Consider the following 18,085-nt stretch of genomic DNA (forward strand, 5'->3'; position numbering starts at 1 on the left):
ACTTTGGGACCATTTTACAGATGGTTAGACTTAGGGTCGGAGAGAAGGGTCTTGCCAGAGAGGAGGGTGATGCCGAGGGCAATGGGAGGCTTAGGAGAGGTGGGAGTAGTAGGACTTTGCTGGGAACCGGGCAGGACTATTAAAGTTTTCCTTAGTAAGACCAGCTCGGCATTTTACTCACCCAGCAGCACCCAGGCTGCTCTCTGGCACGATCAGGGCTCCAGGGCTGCCCCACACCCCACTCCGTTCCCCATGTAGTGATATGGCCTGGGTATTAGGGTCCAACACTGACTTGCTCTGTTACCCCTCTCTAGGTCTTAATCTTTATCTGTCAAAGGAGATGGGATCCTATTTCTAGTGATCCTTCCAATCTGCCAAGGTCAGGTGCTGCATGACCTGGACCCAGAGCCTGCCATGCTTAGTAGGAGGCATTTTGCAGGCAGTCTGGATTCTAGAATTCCTCCAGCACAGATGTGCTAAGTCCAAGATTTAGAATTCTCTCTAGGATCCTATACTCATCTGTTGGGCTTTGCAGTCAAAAGAGCACATGCTGGGGCGCCTGGGTGGCTCAGTGGGTTAAAGCCTCGGCCTTCAGCTCAGGTCGTGATCCCAGGGTCCTGGGATCGAGCCCCGCATCGGGCTCTCTGCTCAGCAGGGAGCCTGCTTCCTCCCTCTCTCTCTGCCTGCCTCTCTGCCTACTTGTGTTCTCTGTCAAATAAATAAAATCTTAAAAAAAAAAAAAAAAAAGAGCACATGCCTCCATGCCACAGTCTGGCTTCTTCTAGATGGGGAACTTTGGCAAAGGTGAACTTCAGCCTCTAGGATTGCTGCTAGCTCAGAAGACAGGAGTCCTGTTCCTGTGCTGGGAGAAAGATGGGGCTGAGCTGTCCCCAGCTGGGTGGTGAGGCTCCACTGACATTTAAACTAAGTGCTTTTTCTACCATCTGTCCTTTGCTCCTCCAAAACCCTGCAGCCAGCAATAACACACCCGCTTTATAGATAAGATTTCAAAGTCTGGGAGAGAAGCACTCAAGAAGGGTCTCTACAAGTCAGAGGTTGGGATCAAACTCAAACCCAGGCTTGTAGTCCACAGTGGAATGCTGGGGATTTGAACTTGACTCCTTTTGGTGGCTGTGAACTTATCTTTCTAGCCTCACCTGTAAAAGCAGCAACAACATCTATGCCACAGGGCTGTCTGTAAGAATTAATTCATGAGTTGAAAAGGCAGAGATCTGTCCTTGAAAGCTCACCTCCAGAAAGCCTTCCCTGACTGCCACCCATCTGTTAGGCTTCTGCCTTTGAGATCCCATAGACCTGAGCGCTCACCATTGAGAGTGTTGCTGCTGCCTGTTTCTGCTCTGCCTCCACTAGACTTTGGGTCCTTCAAGGCCAATAAATTTTTCTGATTCATTTTCTGAACGCCTAGCAAGGGGTCCGATGAGCTGGAATACAGGCAACGTTCCTTTCCTTCCTCTCTTCTTCCCTCCTTCCCTCTCTCCCTCTCTTTAGCTTTTTACCACATGAGGCTATCTTCTCCCCAGAAAGTGCTGTGGCAATGGGTACGCAGGTCCTCGGGGCTGAGCCCCCCAGCTCTCTTTCCCTGAGCCTTCTGGGTCCTGGGGCAGTAGAGAGAGCATTCTGGAGCCTGGAGGAAAAGCAATCACCCAGGGCTGGCAGGTGAAGGGCAGCTGGTGGTGTCCGGCTGGCAGGGGGCACCATATGGGCCTAGGGAGCAGGCAGGCCTGGGAACGCTGAGCCTGCACTGAAGGCTGTTTCCAGGCCTATCACATCGTCCCGGAGGTGACTTGCTGGGAGCTGTCAGCCATGCGTCCCCCGCAGAGGGGCAGTCTGCCTGTGCCTCTTCTGCCAATCCAGGAACAGAAGCAGAAACAGAAGGTCAGAGCTGCAAGGGGCCTCCTCTGAGGTCACCATGCTCAAAGCCTCCTTTCACAGGTGAGGAGCCTGAGACCTAGGGAAGGGCAGGGACTTGCCCAAGGTCACACAGCGAGGCAGGACTGGAAGCCAAATCTCTTGCTTCCCCTCTTGGATGCTTATAAAAACAGAGGGAGCAGAGAAATCTTGAAAACACACCGGTATTCAAGGAAGAGTTTTAAGGTGATTTTTTTTTTCTTTTCTCTCTCTATCTCTTTTTTTTTTCTCATTTGCTCTAACTTTGTAAAAAAATTTTGCCACGATCATATAGCCTTTTGTAATCAGAAAGAAAAATAAATAAATAAAGGAGAGGAAGAAGCTACCCTTAGTTATAACTGGCTTTTGTCTTTAGGAAAATGGTGCCAGAATTGTAATTTTACTGTTTTCTCCCCCACGGGGCCCTTATGGAACCCCAGGAAGATAGTGGGTGCACGCAGGTTGGGAGGGCTCTCGGCTTCTCTCCAGCTATCATTTGGGCTTGCAATGGGGCCAAGATAGAAGCCTAGCCTAGGACCAGGAGCCCTGATTTCCTCAAGCAATCTGTCCTCCCTACTTGCCTGAGCCAGTCCCTTTACCTGGCTTTGACTTAGTTTTTCCATCTGTAAAACAGTAGTTCTTACAGCAGAGTATGTTTTCTTGCCCCCCACCAGCAGAGCACAGTGCTTAAACACGTGGATACTGGAGCCCGAGATCCTGTCTTCCCTATACCTTTACTTCATGATCTTAGGTGGGTCACTTAAATTACATGGACCTCAGTTTCCTCATCTGTAAAATGGGGATTATACATCATGGATCATTGCAAGAATTAAAAGAGTTAACGTTTGGAACATGTTTAGGATTATGCTTGGCCTATAATAAGTGCTATATACATAGGTTGCATATTTTAATAAAACTAGAATCACTTTTCTGACTGGATGAGCAGTAAAAGTGGAATGGCTATTATTATCATAATTCTTTACTGGCCCCCAGGGAAGGGAGCTCTCTTGCAATTGGAACCAGCCTGGCCCAGTCTGAGCTCCCCCAGAGTCCTCCCCTCCACCCCGCTGCCCCACTCCTGACTGCTCAGCCCTCTCACAGGGATTCAGAGGAAACTTGGGTTACTGGTGAGTCAGGAGCCCAGGGATTACTGCTTAGACTTGGCTCTGACCCTTCACCTGACCCATGGGACCTCTCCTGCCTACTGTGTTCCACTGATCCAGCCGCTCCAACTAGTTGCTTCTGAAACCCTTCCCTCCTCAGAGCCGTCCCATGATCCTTGCTCTTCCAGAAACATCCAATCAGAATGCCTCCTCAACTCTCCCAGACTACCCACCTTTGCCCCAAAGATCTAGCTGGCTTCCTCCCTGATACCCGGTCACAGCTACCCACACACTTGTCTTCCCTGGCAAACGGCGACAACTCTTTGACCTTTGAGTTCTACAGAACTGGGCCCTAAAACCTAATCCTCCATCTCTATAAATGCAATCTCAGGCAACCGGGCTTCAGTTTCCCCATCTGTGCAGTGGGCATAATACCTGCTGCAGAGGGCTTTGTAAGGCTTCTGTTGGATAATACGGGGGAAATGCTTGGCCTAGTGCCTGCCAGGGGCCAAGTGCTCTGTCAATGGTAAGTCAGGTGACCATTCATGTTTTACAGTCCCTGGTGAACCTGTTTACCTCCTCCATCAGCTGAACATGCCCCAAGCATGGGGGCTGGGAATCATCCTTCACCCCAGGGGTCCCTGGAGCAGCTGACCAGGGCCTGGCACCAAGGAGATACCCAGTACACATCCAAGGACTCCACTTATATTCTGTCTTCTGGTTCTCAGCATTTGCCCAGCAAGGGGGAGGGGGACCCTCTGTGGTTGGAGAAGCAGCAGCACCTAAAGGGGATGGGGAACGTGCTCCTGAGGGGCTCCTACCCACCCAGACTGCCCACCTGGGTAGGACCACCAACTATCTCCTGCTTCTTGGAGGAGCTCTTTGCTTAGGGAGCTGCTGAGCTAATTAAGAATGACAAAGCACTGGTTAAGTGTCAGGAATTGATGAGTCTCCTGCCTCTTCCTGCCCCTCCTTCTCTTTGCCCTCCTTGGCACCGTCTGGCCTGGAGGCCAGGCCTACAGGCAGGCAGAGTGGTGAAACTGAGCACAGACTAGTATCAGGAGATTTGGGGGCTGGCTGCTTCCGCCACCCTCTTACGTGGGATCCTGGGCTCCATTCCGTTGGGTCCATTTCCCCATCCGCAGGGCTCTTAACCTTGTGTTAAGAGCAGGGACAAGGCTGCAGGGCCAGGCCAAAGGGCTCTGCTGAGGGACTGGGCAGGAGCTGCCAGGGGGGTTGAGGTGGACAGTCTCAATAAAGGCAGACAGCCCTGGGTTTACGTCCTAGCCCCGCCTCTCACCTGCTGTGTGATCCTGGGTAGGCTGCTTACCTTCTCTGAGCAACAGATTCCTCATCACCAAAATGGGATTTGTTTGACAGCACTTAGCTCTTACTAGGAGAACCCTTATTTGTCCTAGATGTGTGTCTGTAACAGAGACTCCCTGGACAAGAGCATCTCTATCAAAAAGAACACAGAAGTTACGGGTGAAAACTTGTAGTGCAATTTGATAGCGCAATTGTATGTCTTGAATGTTATAGTTTAAAAAAAAAAGGCTTGTATTTTTTTTTCATTTTATTTTTCAAGTAATTCATTTTCCTTGTATTTTATAAAAGTATTAGTCTGTAACAGATTAGAAATTTTTAAAAATGGTCCTTCTCCACAGATGGTTTGAGAAGCACTGCTTTAGAGCACCTTGTAAAACAGACATGGTAGCAATCTTGTCACAACATCTACATAGTTCTAGAGTATGATTTCCAAGGACCTTCCACTTCTGTGGCTCCCAAGCCTTCAGGATCAAGACCAAATCCCTTAGCCTGGCTTTTAAGGTCCTCCTTATAAAGTCCCAACCTACTTTCTCATCTCGCCTCCTTCCCCACGACACAACCTTGTAATACAATCCTGTCCTCTCCCCCTGCCTCTCTGCCCCCCGCCCCCACCCCGAACCTCCCATGCCTTCTCACTCATTCATGCCTTTTCCTATGCTTCTCCTTCCATCTGGAATGCCCTTCTTCATTTTGCCCTAAAACTGGCAAACTCCTATACATCCTTCAAAGCCCACACCAAATGTCCCCGCTTTTGGGAAGCCTTTCCCAGTGCCACCCCTGCACCTGCCCTGGGCTCTGTAGTGCAGCATGCTACTGAGAGACAGGATGTTGTAGCGGTCAAGTCTACATACAAGCTCAAAAGTCAGAACAACGTGGGACGTGGACCTGACATTGCCGTTTGTGTGATCCTAGGCAGGTGCCTTTGCACTGTTGAGTTTCATTTTCCCCATTTATATAGTGGCATCTGCTGTGAGGAGTAGAGATGATGTGTGAAAAGTTCCCAGCACCGTGACCCATGGGAGAGACCCGAGATACGACAAGTGTTGTTAACATTATTTCTCTGGTTGATTTCCCAGGTTGTTTTTTCTGTCTCCCAACAGACTGGTTGCTCCTTAAGAGCAGGGACACTTGAGAGTGTCTGATGTATCTAGCTAGATGTTTCCCAGGCTCTGTGCAGGGCTTTTGCACAGAGGGTGTGTTTTGGGTAAGGGAAGACCTGAGGGTTCAAAGCCCACAGTCAAGAAACAATTCTTGAGACGTCTTTGGTGCAAGGAGGTGGTTTTATCAAAGCACAGGGATGGGACCTGTGGGCAGAAAGAGCTGCACCGGGGTCCAGAGGAGTGACCCAGTGTATGCTTTCAGGTTGGGAGGGGTTTAGGGATAGCGTAAGCCTCTAAGGAATGTAGAAGCAAGGTTTCTGGGAGCTTGAGGGGGCTAGCTGTTGTTGGGGAAAGGTCATTTATTACTGTCTAATAAAACCTGAGTCCCGAGACCCTTCAGATGTGTATCAGTGCGCCATATGCTTGGGGAATGATTGCCAACATTTATCTTGGGGGAGGGGGGCGGCAGGTAGAAATAAAGGAAGTTTCCAAAGGAATTCTTCCATTAAAGTAGACTTACAGGATCCTGGGCAAGGGGGATGGGGGAAGACTAAGATTGCCTTTTGCCCTTAGCAAAGTATTAACGTCAAGGCAGCTGAGTTCCTAGAGGAATGTCACTCTGCCTGTTTCAAGGATTTGTCAGTGAGATATAGGTGGTAAGGAAACATAAATTTTCTTTTGCCTTTTTTTCCCCACATCACTAGTGCCTGTGGCTCCCTTGTCCAGCAGAGAGCTGATTAACCAGCTCTATGGATTAAAAAAAAAAAATCTTTGATTTCTTTTTTTTTTTTTTTTGCCGGTTTCCATGCAGTAAAAATACCCACCAAGGCTGCCAAGTTACAGAAAGTTTAACAACCAGCTTACAAAGTTCCTGAATATTTTAACAGTCTGCTCCTGTGAACCACCCAGCTCCAGCACCCAGCTCCAGCACCCAGCTCCAGCACCCCTCTGGGTGTGACTACTCTGAGCCGAAGGGCAGCCAGAAAGGCTGGGACCCATAGTTGAAAGACAGGCTGCTTCCCATGCCCTCTGCCCCAGCAAACCCATTGAGGGCCACCCAGGGAAGGGCCATAAGGTCGCCAGGCTCCTTACAGAGGTTCTCACTCATCCCCTCCCCCAGGCCTCCAGCCCCTTTGTTCTCTGTGAAATCATCCATCCATCTCCTCCCGCCACAGGAAGAACAGCAGGTGGGCCAATGAGCCCAGATGATCCATCAGTGACTCCTGGCGGCCTGGGCAAAGGGGGGCGACCTGTGCAGTCAACTGGGGCCTCTTTATAATAATGCTGTCCCTACAGCCGCGGCAGGTAGCCCTGGTCACCTTGTCCCTTGGTCACAGTGGGGAGCAAAGAAAACTTGTGCACAACCTCCTCTCACCTCTCCACCCTCTTCCTCTCCTCTGGTGGAGCCCAGCCTCTGGGTCTTTGCCTCTGCAGTTCCCTCTGTTTGGAATGCCCTCTCCCTCTCCCCCGCCCCTACTTTCTGCCCAGTTCAATGCCCAGCTGCAACAGTCCTTCAAGAGGTCATTCACCAGCAGAAGTCTCCAGGCCCCCCTCTGCAGGTGCAGTTGGTGCCCCTTTTCCCCGCTGCTTGGCCCAGCTGCCCTGCCCCTCCCCCTGCAGCAGTGGTGCCCCTTGGGATGCTTTTTTAAATGCAAAGTTCTGGCAATACCCTCTGAGGCGGGAATCTGGGCCCCCGGACATTTGGATATAGAGGACTGAGAACCTGATGGTTTGAGAAACCCTATCTTAACTCACCAGGACAGTGGCTGATTCACCCCGAGGCTTCTAACCCCTCACCAGGACCACGTGCTCAATCTGCCTCCGAGGGATAGAATCCAGTGTCTGCTGCTGAGGCCTCCCAGTCTGGAAGGCCCATCCTCCAGGCCCAGCTAAGGGTTACTCTGGGTGGGGGTGGGGGACTGAGCACCACACCCCCTGCAGGTGAGCTTTGGACTGAATTGTGTCTCTGCATCCCCCCAACAACTCATATGTTGAAGATCCCCAGTGTGGTTGTATGTGGACGTGGGGCTCTCAGGAGATAATGAGGGTTAAGTGAAGTCAGGAGTGTGGGGACCTAATCTGGTAAGATTGGTGGCCTCCGTAAGGAGAGGAAAGAAAGAGATGAATTGTGGGTGCTGTGGCAAAGCTAGGTGAAGACCATAACAAAAAAGGTGCCTGTCTGTAAGTCGGGAAGAGAGCCCTCACCAGGAACTGAGTTGGCGGGCACCTTGATCTTGGACTTCCCAGCCTTCAAATCTGTGAAGAAAAAAAAAAAAAACGAAAAAACCAACAACCACAGTTTCATTTCAGCCAGCCAGTCTGCAGGCTTCTGTTCTGGCAGCCTAGGCCGAATGAGGCCCATGCTGTGCCCTGTGCTTGGAAGGATTTTCCCCTGATCTCACGGTGGCTCCTTATGTCTCTCAGATTTCAGCTCAAATGACATGTTGGAGGGGCCCTGCTCCCACCTCACCAGAAGCTGGAATCTAGGGTCTCCTGCTTAACTCCCTGAGCCTTGAACCCTAGGTGGCATCCTGGGGCCTGAACTATATGAGTTAAGTTGTTTTTAAATACCCAGAATCTGACCACGCATCCTTCCAGGCCGATCCACGCCACCATCACCCGTTCCCGGACAACTGCAGTGGCCCCCTGTTTGTCTGCCTACCTCCTAAGGTCTCCTCTCAACCCCGCAGGAGCCCCCCTAATTCTGACCATGTCACTGCTCTACTGAAAACCCTTCCTTGGCTCCCCCTTTCTCTCAGACCAAAAGCCGTCATCCCTAAACTGTCCCCCAGGGCCTTGCAGAACTGGCCCTTTCTCCAACCACTCCATCCACACAGGGCCTCCTGGCTGCACCGTGGATGCATCAGGCATGCGCCCAAGCCAGGGCCTCTGTACATGTGGTTCCCTCTGCCCGTAACACCCTTCCCTCGGAAATCTGCGTGGCTCGTTCCTTCTCATTCTTCATCTTTGCTCAAACATCATGTTCTCACCAAAGCCTTCTCTGAACATTTGTTGGGAATGACCGCCTTTCCTAAACCCTCCAGGGCTGGCTTCTGGGAGCACCACCAGCCCACAAGCGTAGGACCCTGTGCTCAGAAGGGCCCCATGCTTCCCACTTCATGTTCCACCAGCACCGTCTTGAGGTTCTTGATAATTTTATCTTCAGATTTGTGTGTTGTAAGTGAAATCTGATGGGACAAGGGAGTGTGCACCAGGAACTTGGCCTCAGCTCACACACAGGCTGCCTGCTCCCCACCCATTCATACCTCTGGCCCAAGTCAGCCTCCTTTCTCTGGCCCCACCTAATGATTGTGGCTGTCTTGGGTGCCTCGCAGGACCCGGATCACAGGCACCAGACAGGGGCAGGGGAGGTCAAGGGCATGCACCCCACAGTGTCTTGGGGCAGGACATGGCCATTCCTCCCCTTCACTGGCAGCATCACCGAACATCTGGTAGGTGATTGGCCAGAGGCCACATCTCAGCAGGGGTAAGACCCTGATCCAGGTACTGAGCACATTCTAGAATGGAAGTTTAAAGACCCTTGGGTGTTACCCATCTGCCAACAGTTGCAGCAGTGGACCCATGGGAAGAAGTTGAGATCCATGGGCCCCACCTTCATCTGGGGTGATACACATCAGTCCTGAATCTGGTGGAAGGGATGATTTTGTAGGTGGAGCTTGGTGGCCGTCAGGCTCTGGAGAGTGGACATGTCCCTTATAATGGGGCAGGGTTCCTGGGAACCCAGAGACCTGAGGGTCTCTCGGTGCCCAGGAGAGCTCCCTTACTCTGGGTGGGTGGCGGGGCAGATCAGCTCTTCCTCTTTCCAGTCCTTCTGTTTGGCCTCTTCTGGCAGGTTTGGGGCACCCTTGGGGACAAGCCATGAAATAGAAATTGTGTAACTTCTGTGATTCCACATACGAGTTGAACGCTCTATTATTTTCATTTCAAAGCTGGCATTGCACAATAGAAAAAGGTGAAACCCATGCTGATCATTTAAATTTAATTTTTTTTCTTTACCTTGCATGACATTAAATAGCAAGTAGAAAACAGTGACAAGTCGAGAGACAGAGAGGGATGAGCGCCTGGGTGCCTTAGTCGTTAGGCATCTGCCTTGGGCTCAGGTCATGATCCCCGGGATCTGGGACTGAACCCTTGCTCCTTGCTCCACATGGAACCTGCTTCTCCCTCTCCCACTCCCCCTGCTCGTGTTCCCTCTCTCGCTCGCTCTCTCTCAAATAAATAAGTAAAATCTTTAAAAAGAGAGAGAGAGAAGCAAGACTGCAGAAAGAAGGAAAAAAATCACCTGTGTACCTGTGACAGCTTGTTTTCTCTGCTTTTAGAACAAGCCCCACGTTCCCAGTTTGCACGGGGCTCCACAGCTTACAGAGTCAGCCTCATCTCCGGCACTCCTGGTCCTGTTGTGTTGTTTTGTTTTTACAACACTCACTGTATCTTGGCACTACAGAACTGACTTATTTTTTGTGGTTGTCTTTTCTGGTCTGCTTCCCCACCAGCATGTGGGGCCCCTGGAAGGTGGCATTTTTTTCTGTTTGGTTCATGGCTGGATCCCGAGGCTACAGAGGTGACCAGGACACCTTAGGAACTGCAGAAATGTTGAACGAAACGATGTTACCTGGGAAGACTGAGGCCCATCGGGTCCTTCCCCTCCCGAGCCCCTCCCCAAGGCCTATTTTGTCTATTTTGGCCGAGACGGTTCCTATTAGAACTTTGTGGTTCCAGCATTTCCTTTCCAGAGCTTTCGTGTCTCCCGCCAGCCCCAGCTCTGTCGGTGTGAATGGTGGCGGCTGTGAGGAGCCCACCAGGTGCCTGGACCAGAGGCTTCTCTCCTTCCTGGAATTCCTTAGGTCATTTCCATCCATTGTCTTTGGCTACAGCTTCTTGAATTAGTCTTTCCACCTTGGGAGGGCTCCCTTGCTGGTTTCCCCATCTGCGTCCAGGTCCAAATCCTTTTTGGCTCCAAATCCTTTCTTGGGGTTTCCTTGGCCCTTCCGCCTCTAAGGGCCAGGGTGACCTTGGGCAAACATCCAGCTTTCCTCTGGGGAGGCCCTTGTGAGATGAGGGGGGGTCTGCTCTTGTCCTCCCGCCAGGGAAGGGCGGCAGGGGCAGAGTCATTTAGAAGAACAATGGTGGGGCACCTGGGTGGCTCAGTGGGTTAAGCCGCTGCCTTCGGCTCAGGTCATGATCTCAGGGTCCTGGGATCGAGTCCCACATCGGGCTCTCTGCTCAGCAGGGAGCCTGCTTCCCTCTCTCTCTCTCTCTGCCTGCCTCTCTGCCTACTTGTGATCTCTCTCTGTCAAATAAATAAAAAAAAAATCTTAAAAAAAAAAAAAAGAGAACAATGGTGGGGGGTGCCTGGGTGGCTCAGTGAGTTAAGCCTCTGCCTTCCACTCAGGTCATGATCTCAGGGTCCTGGGATTGAGCCCCACATTGGGCTCCCTGCTCAGCAAGTGACCCCATTCCTTCCCCTTTAGTTACACAAGAAACTGTCCTGCTTCACTGCTGCTACGAGCAACCCCGGTCATTCAGTCGTTCTGCAAAAATGTGATGGGACAGAGCCCATCGTGTGGGAGCCCCAGACTCTGCTCCCCCTTTCTCCTAAAGAGCATTCGGGTTGTGACTACTCAGCCGGCCTCTCCCCTTTCCCACCTCTCTTATTTACCAGTAGGACTCAACTGCTCTTTGCTGAGGCAAAGAAACCCCCACATAAAGCAGAGTGAGGAAGACAGGAGTGTATGCCCGTAGAGAGACTTGGTCCCTTCCCCGGGAGACTTCTGCCCCGAGGCTCTGTCAGCCCCACCCTGGGTTGTCGCCCTGTGGGCCCTCAGCCAGCAGGGAGGAAGAAGAGGGCACATGATGACCCAAGGCCTGGGGCTGAAAGTGACTTCCATCCCTGCAGTGACATTCTGGTGGCTGGGACTTGGTCCCAGGGCCACTCCAGGGCCACTCCTGCGGGGAATCGGCAGGTCTAGCCTGTGGCCCGCAGCAGGAGGGGCCCAGGGTTGGGAGGACAGCCCACTGATCGGCAACACCTCCTTTCTCCCCATAAGGTGACTCTGGCTTTTGGACAATCTGGTTTCCAGGTTTTGTGTCATGGAGTGGAAAAGAGAGGAAAAAGGACAGAAATGCAGCGGGAAGAGGATTTTAAGGGTATTAGAGAGACACAAGTCACAGCTGGAATTATTTTTAAATTACTTTTGCTTAATGGTCTGTGTCTTATTAAGTGCTCTGGCCTCACGGTGCAGGGACTGGGCCCCCAGGGGTCCCCGGAAATGTGGGTTACACGTGCCCAGTGCACTTGTAATCTCCCAGGCCCTGTGCTGAGACTGAGGGCACAGGACACGCTCTCTGCCCTCCAGGAATCCACAGTCCAGTGGGGAAGACAGATGCGGGATTAGTGGCAAGTCCAAGCTGCTGAAAAGACGCTGAGGGAATTAACTCGGGCTTGGCGGGGTGGGGGAGGGGTGGGCAAGAAAGGACTTAAAAGGGACATCATGTGCTAGGTTTACCTCGGCCTGTGGGAAATACTCCATTTTTTAACACATTGCGCTCAAGAGATGGAAAGCAAAGGGAAGAAGATGAAGTCAAGATTGCAGGAACTCAGGTCGTGGCCCTGCTGTTGTGCATCCTAGGGCAAGTCCCTGTCCCTCTCTAATCACCTTTGTTCCATGCCATGTGCTGGGCCACCGTTGGCATGGTCTGCACTCTTGGAGGAAGTACTGAAAGGCTCAGTCGCCGATGGACAAAATACAGGAAGGTGACCCCTTCTCCAGGCTGACGCGGGCCCCACGCTCGGACACACGGGGTGGAGACGGGTAGATTTCAGCCACACTTCCCCCATGGCTTCCCACCCTTGTTCAGTGCACAGCCCACACAGCTGTGTGTAGGCAGCAGCTTTGTAGATCAGCTCCCGAGATGCTGTGTGATCCCAAGGGGGTAACTGCTGTGGGGCTCCCCAGAACCCCAATAATCTCTGGAACACCCTTCTCACCAGCAGGTTTCCTTTTTCCTGGGCTCTGCAACAGGTGCGGAGCTCGCGTGGGGCAAGCCAGGCACCTAGGGCACATGGTTAAGGAGACAGTCATGGTCACGGTGACCATTGACAATGGGTGCCTCCTTAAATTTTGCACACAGGGCACCTCACCTGCCTCACCTTAGTCCTAGCCCCATTCTATTGGGTTCCCACAGATCTGGGCAGGTGGTGGTAGCTTTTCAAAGGAAGGTGCTGGAAAACAACCTCAGACCTGCTAAGGGAGGCTTCTCTCAGCAGCGGAAGCCATGGAGGGGACTGCTCCCTGAAGAGGAGGCGCAGGGCAGGTGGACCATGGTCCAGGGAATGGGGTGGGGTGCTAGGAGAGGCTCTGTGCCTGAGAACCTCAACTTTAGCTAGAACAACAAGGGGAGACGGGGAGGGGCCAAGTAACCAGGCCCCTTGCTTGTGACTTGAGAGGTCTGATAGGAGGACGATGCTTCTGGGCCCTGAGGAGGCAACCTCCAAGGGTGGCCTCCACTCACCTGTCCGCCTTCGGGACCTCCAAGACCCACCACAGGGTGGCTCTGGAGGCAGCGAACTTGACACCCAATGCTCTGAGAGTTCCAGACTCAGGCTATCTCGAGTCAGTGAGGACATGTCCAGGCCACGGTCCCTCCAGCAGAGGAAGCCAGGACGAAGTCAGCCTCGCCTCCCGGACCTGGGGAAAACCTCTGACTGCCTCTCAAACTTCCCAAACATCCAAACCCACTTTCCCTTCTGCCTGGGCTGATAGCTGCTCAGTGTTTTTAGAAAAATCAACTCATCGTCACTTAAATAATTTATCTTTAAAGGAAACTATGTAAACGGGAAACTTGTAGGATGGCCATAAATAGCAGCTTTGCAATCGCACGAGGACAATGTTAATCGAGTCGTGTTCTGAAATTCTGGCTGGGTTCTGGAGCCCCGAGTGTTCTGAATTCGAGGGCCTGTCTTTGTGTTCAAAGGGAGGTTAGCAAAGGTGAAAAACATCAGAAAGAAGGATGGTATCCACCTGAGACTCCCCTTTCATGTCAGAAATGGAACCATATTCTCCCACTGTGAGTCTGAGTCTTTTAATGTGGCATTTGTGCCCATCTACCCCATTTCACAAATGTGTCCCCTCCTTGTAAAAAACGGCTCCTAGGGAGTCCCGAACGTAGGACAAGAGCTACCTTTCAGAGTTGGGGTGGGAGTTGCTGGGGCCTCTGGTTCTGGGAATGGGCTGGGCCCTGAGCTACACCCCAGCCTCAGCCTGGTTACTCCTGTCTCAAGCGAGTCTTGGACAGGCTGGTCTTGATACCCTTTAACCTCAGTCGTGTAGGAGCAGACACAATAGTAGGTGCTCAATAAATGCATGAATGCAGAGCTCTTGGAAGAGGGACAGGTCAGACCTCAGGAGCGTCTGGGGGCCTGGCTATGGTGGTGGCTCCCAGAGAAGCTGGTTCATCTCAGGGTCCAGCCTCAGCCCCGACAGGGGGAACCCCAGTTCTGTGGGCCTGGAGTGAGAGGGTTGGGGCAGACATGGTCCCAGAGAGAGGCCACTGGGAGGGATGGGTGTGTGCACAAGGGTAGCTTGTGGGTTTGGTGCTACAGTTTTGTGGTGACAACTGTTTCCCACGACTAAAGCGGTGATAAAAACAGGAAGTATCAAGCAGCGGAGAACTTCCTCGATCCTACCAGCCCTCTGTCTCCTCCACATCCTCACACACCAGGCTGGTAACCTGTCTGGTGTGAGGTGTTCTGAGAAGTCCCAAGAATCTCTGAACATTTGACCCGCCCTGCTGCCCGCTGTCTCAGGCACCACCACCACAGGGGGGCACCGGTTCTGCTGGGGGGGGGGTGCCTAGCTTTCTGGTCCAGCTCTGCCATCCTCTCACTGAGTGACATTGGGCAAATCTCCAACACTCCTCACCCCCTGCCCCAGCCCTGGACCTGGATTTCCTCATTACTGAATGGAAGGGGCTAGATGTCTGACGGCCAAGGGCTCTTCCTTCCCAGGAATCCCGCAGGATCCTGGGGGCAGCAGGAGAAGCGACTGGGGAGACTGGAGAGGAGAGGTCGTCCCTGTGGCAGGAACAGACATGAGCCCAGCTCCCTGCAGACTCCAGATCCAGGGCACACGCACCCATGCTCACACACACTCCCACACAGACACACAGACACACACCCCCACCACACACACACATGGCATGGGCATAGCTCTGTGAGTGAAAGTGAGAGAGAACACAGGTCATACAGCTGACAGTGCCAGCCGGGATCAGGGGCCACAGAGAAGGACGAAAGAGCCAGGCCCCACCGTGCCCTTGGATGGCCCCTGGGTCAGGGAGACAGACCAGCTTGCAGAACAACACCACAGAGAAAGGCATTATAACAGGGACTGGCCGTTTTGGGGTGGAAGAGAACAACTCTGCAGGGGCTGGGGGGTGGGGACTTGACCATTGTTTACCCATTGTTTATGTATTATTTATCATCATTATTATTTATTTTAATTTTTTATAATATTGAGATAGAATTCATAGTACATAAACTTCACCATTTTAAAGTACGCAATTCAGTAGGTTTTTAGCGTGGTCACAATGTTGTGCAACGACCCCACTAATTCCAGAACATTTCCGTCACCCCAGAATGAAACACGGTACCTCTCAGTAGTCACTCTTGATTCTTTCCTCCCCACTGCCCCTGGCAGCCGCCAATCTACGTTCTGTCTCTCTGGATTTGCCTATTCCGGACAGTTCATGTAAGAGGAACCCTGGCGCCTGAGACCTTTTATGACTGGCTTTTTTCCTTGGCATAAGTGTTTTTCAGGTTCATCCATGATCACGTATCAGTACTTCACTCGTTTTCACGGCTGACTAGTGCCCCATCGTATGGCCACACCACGTGTTGTTTAGCCATTTGTCCCCTGATGGATGTTCGGGTGGTTTCCACTTTTTGGCTATTATAACCCATCATGTGTCAAGTTCTCTCTCCCTGGTCCCAGGCCCTGTTTCAAGAGTTCCTCAGCATCGTCCCACGTAGCCCCTCGCTCCAGTCCCCTTTACGCAGACAGGGAAGGAGATGGGTGCCAGGATTCGCCTCAGTGCGGCGCTGTGTGCACAGACTCCCTTCGAGGCCACAGCACTTTATTGTGAAAGCGAGACCCTCCAGGGCCCCATCGAGTTGACTGAATGGATTGAGTTGGGAGCTGCTCCTCTGGCCTCTGTGTCTGAGTGCCGGCCTGGGGCAGAGCTCTCACCAAGCCACAAAGGACACAGGCAGTGCCTGGGAAAGCAGCTTTTGCTGTTGGAAGCCACTGAGACTGGGGCTCATTTGTTACTGCCGCAGTGCCCAGCCTTCCCTGACGGACCTGGCGCTTCCGTGGGCTGGGACCCCGGCCGCCTCTGTGCACAGAAGCAATGCCCAGGCTTGCAGACGCGCACACAGCAGAGCTTGAGGTCAGGTTGAGGGCAGGCAATGTGGCTTGAATTTCCAAAGGCTTGGCGAGTACATTTTGGGAGCTGATTTTCACGAAGGTTCTGTCGCACAGTGACCAAAACTGCCCAGAGGAGGCTCTCGGTTGTGGATCAGGCTCCCCCTTGAGGTTGTTTCCAGATGCCCCTTTGTGCTCCTTGAGAACAGCCACTCACCTCGGCAGATAATCAGAGCCAAAATAAGTACCGATAGAGAATCTACCAGATACAGCATCGAGCACTCTTCATATTTGTATATATCTTAACCTCCTAGCCACCCTCTGGGACAGCTACCATTATCACCCCCAATTTCCAGATGAGGAAAGTGAGACTCAGAGAAGTAAAGAGACTTGCCCAAGGTCCCCAAACAAATAGGTGAGAAAGGTAGACTTTGAACCCTGGTCTGCCTACTTCTAGAGCTCACGTTCAACTCACTATCTTTTGACCATGAAGGTCCTCTTGCTGACCTATGAGCAACTCGGCATCTACCAGTGTCTTATGCTGGAATTGACCATCAGGTCTTCCAGGGAAATGACACCATAGCATACAGACTGAGCCCATAGTTAAAGGTCAAGAGCCTTGGGTTCAAGTTTCAGATTCAGCTTTAGCTTACTCCATAGCTTAGGGCAAATTCCTCCCCCTCCCTGGGCCTCAGTGTTCACATCCATGAAATGGGACATTTTGACTAGAGCAGTGGTTCCCATGTTAGCTGGACATCCAAAGCTGCTTAAAAATACTGATTGATGGGCCCTTCCCCAGATCTGCATTATCAGGTCTGGGAATCCCAAATCTGTAAGTGATTCACACCCCAAGCAAGGCCTGGGAACCCTGCTACTAGGGACCTTCCCTAGCTCAGCCTGTGAGTTTATGGAAGCAGAAGAAACCAACCCAGTAACCACGTTGGACAGTCTGAGTCAAAGACCAAAGACAACACTTTCTGGACAGTGTGTTGTGGAAGAACCTAGAAGGAAGTCGGTTGGACTGTGGACGTTGGGGTGGGAGGAAGGTAGAAGCAGAAGCTGGCTTTAGTCCGTTTTCATGGTTTCATTTTCTCTGCGGAATAAAATCACATTTCCAGTGAAATGGCCTTTCCTGGCCTCCTTGCAGTTAGGAGGGGTGGTCCTGGCCAACGAAGGAGGTAGAAGTGATGAGTGTCAGCTCCAGGCCTGGCCCTAAAACTCATGAATGCTCCCTTCCCATTCTGTGGTGAACTTGGACATGAAGCTGGGCTCCAGGGGGAATGAGAAGCGCCCCCAGCCCATCACCTCGTGCCGTGGATGGCCGGATGAGGCCGCAATGAACTTAGACTGTGTTGAAGGATAGAGACGATGGGACTGCTTGTTGTAGCAGCTGGTGGTACTCAGCCTACTACAGCCTGGAGGAGGAAGTGGGACCAGAGCAGGCTCTAAGAAGGCAAGTAAGGTTTGGACACACAGACATTCCAGAGGGAAGGAACAGAGGAAAGTTCCAGAAGCAAGCGGGTGGGAGCTAGAACAGGGCGATGGGTCTGCAGGCTAGAGAGAGATTCGGTGTGATTGGTGCCGAGGACCACACTGGTGTGCTGGAGTCAGCTCACACCTGCCCTGGAGAGCCAGCCCTTAGTAACCTTTCCCAGCTCTGCGCTCAGTGACAGCTCTCCCTTTGGCAGCGTGAAACTGGCCATGGTGGGAGTATTTACACCATGGCAACCAGCAAACTCTATAAGCCAGGGCTTTTTTTCTCCTATGGTTATACAGTTATCAGCGTGCTACTGGTTGTAACCCACATGCAAATGGGTCCTGCCCACCTGAGAGGCCGTGGGAGGACCAGAGCCCCTGCCGCTAGGTCTAATCCTTGCCCTGCTGAGCTGAGTGGCCTGGGACAAGTGAATGTCACCTTTGAGACTCAGATTCCTCATCTGCAGAATGGGACTACTAACCATACGCCCTTCACAAGGCTGCTTGTGGACAATGAATGAAATCATGTATGTGGAGCCCTGCCCGCTCTCAGGACCACCATTCCCATGCACAGGACAGCCTCCTAGAAGTACCGGCAGCTCTCTGGAAGCTTCCTCTGGCCGGAGGGCATGTTCATCAAGCCAGGGCCAGTTTGCCAACATACAGCAGGCTGGGAGGGCTGGGACCTTGATGTCTTTGGAAACAGTCCTCAGCCAAGGGTGGGTGGTAGCTG

The sequence above is a fragment of the Martes martes genome (genome assembly GCF_963455335.1).
Source record: "Martes martes genome assembly, chromosome: 4".
In the NCBI taxonomy this organism is placed as follows: Eukaryota; Metazoa; Chordata; class Mammalia; order Carnivora; family Mustelidae; genus Martes; species Martes martes.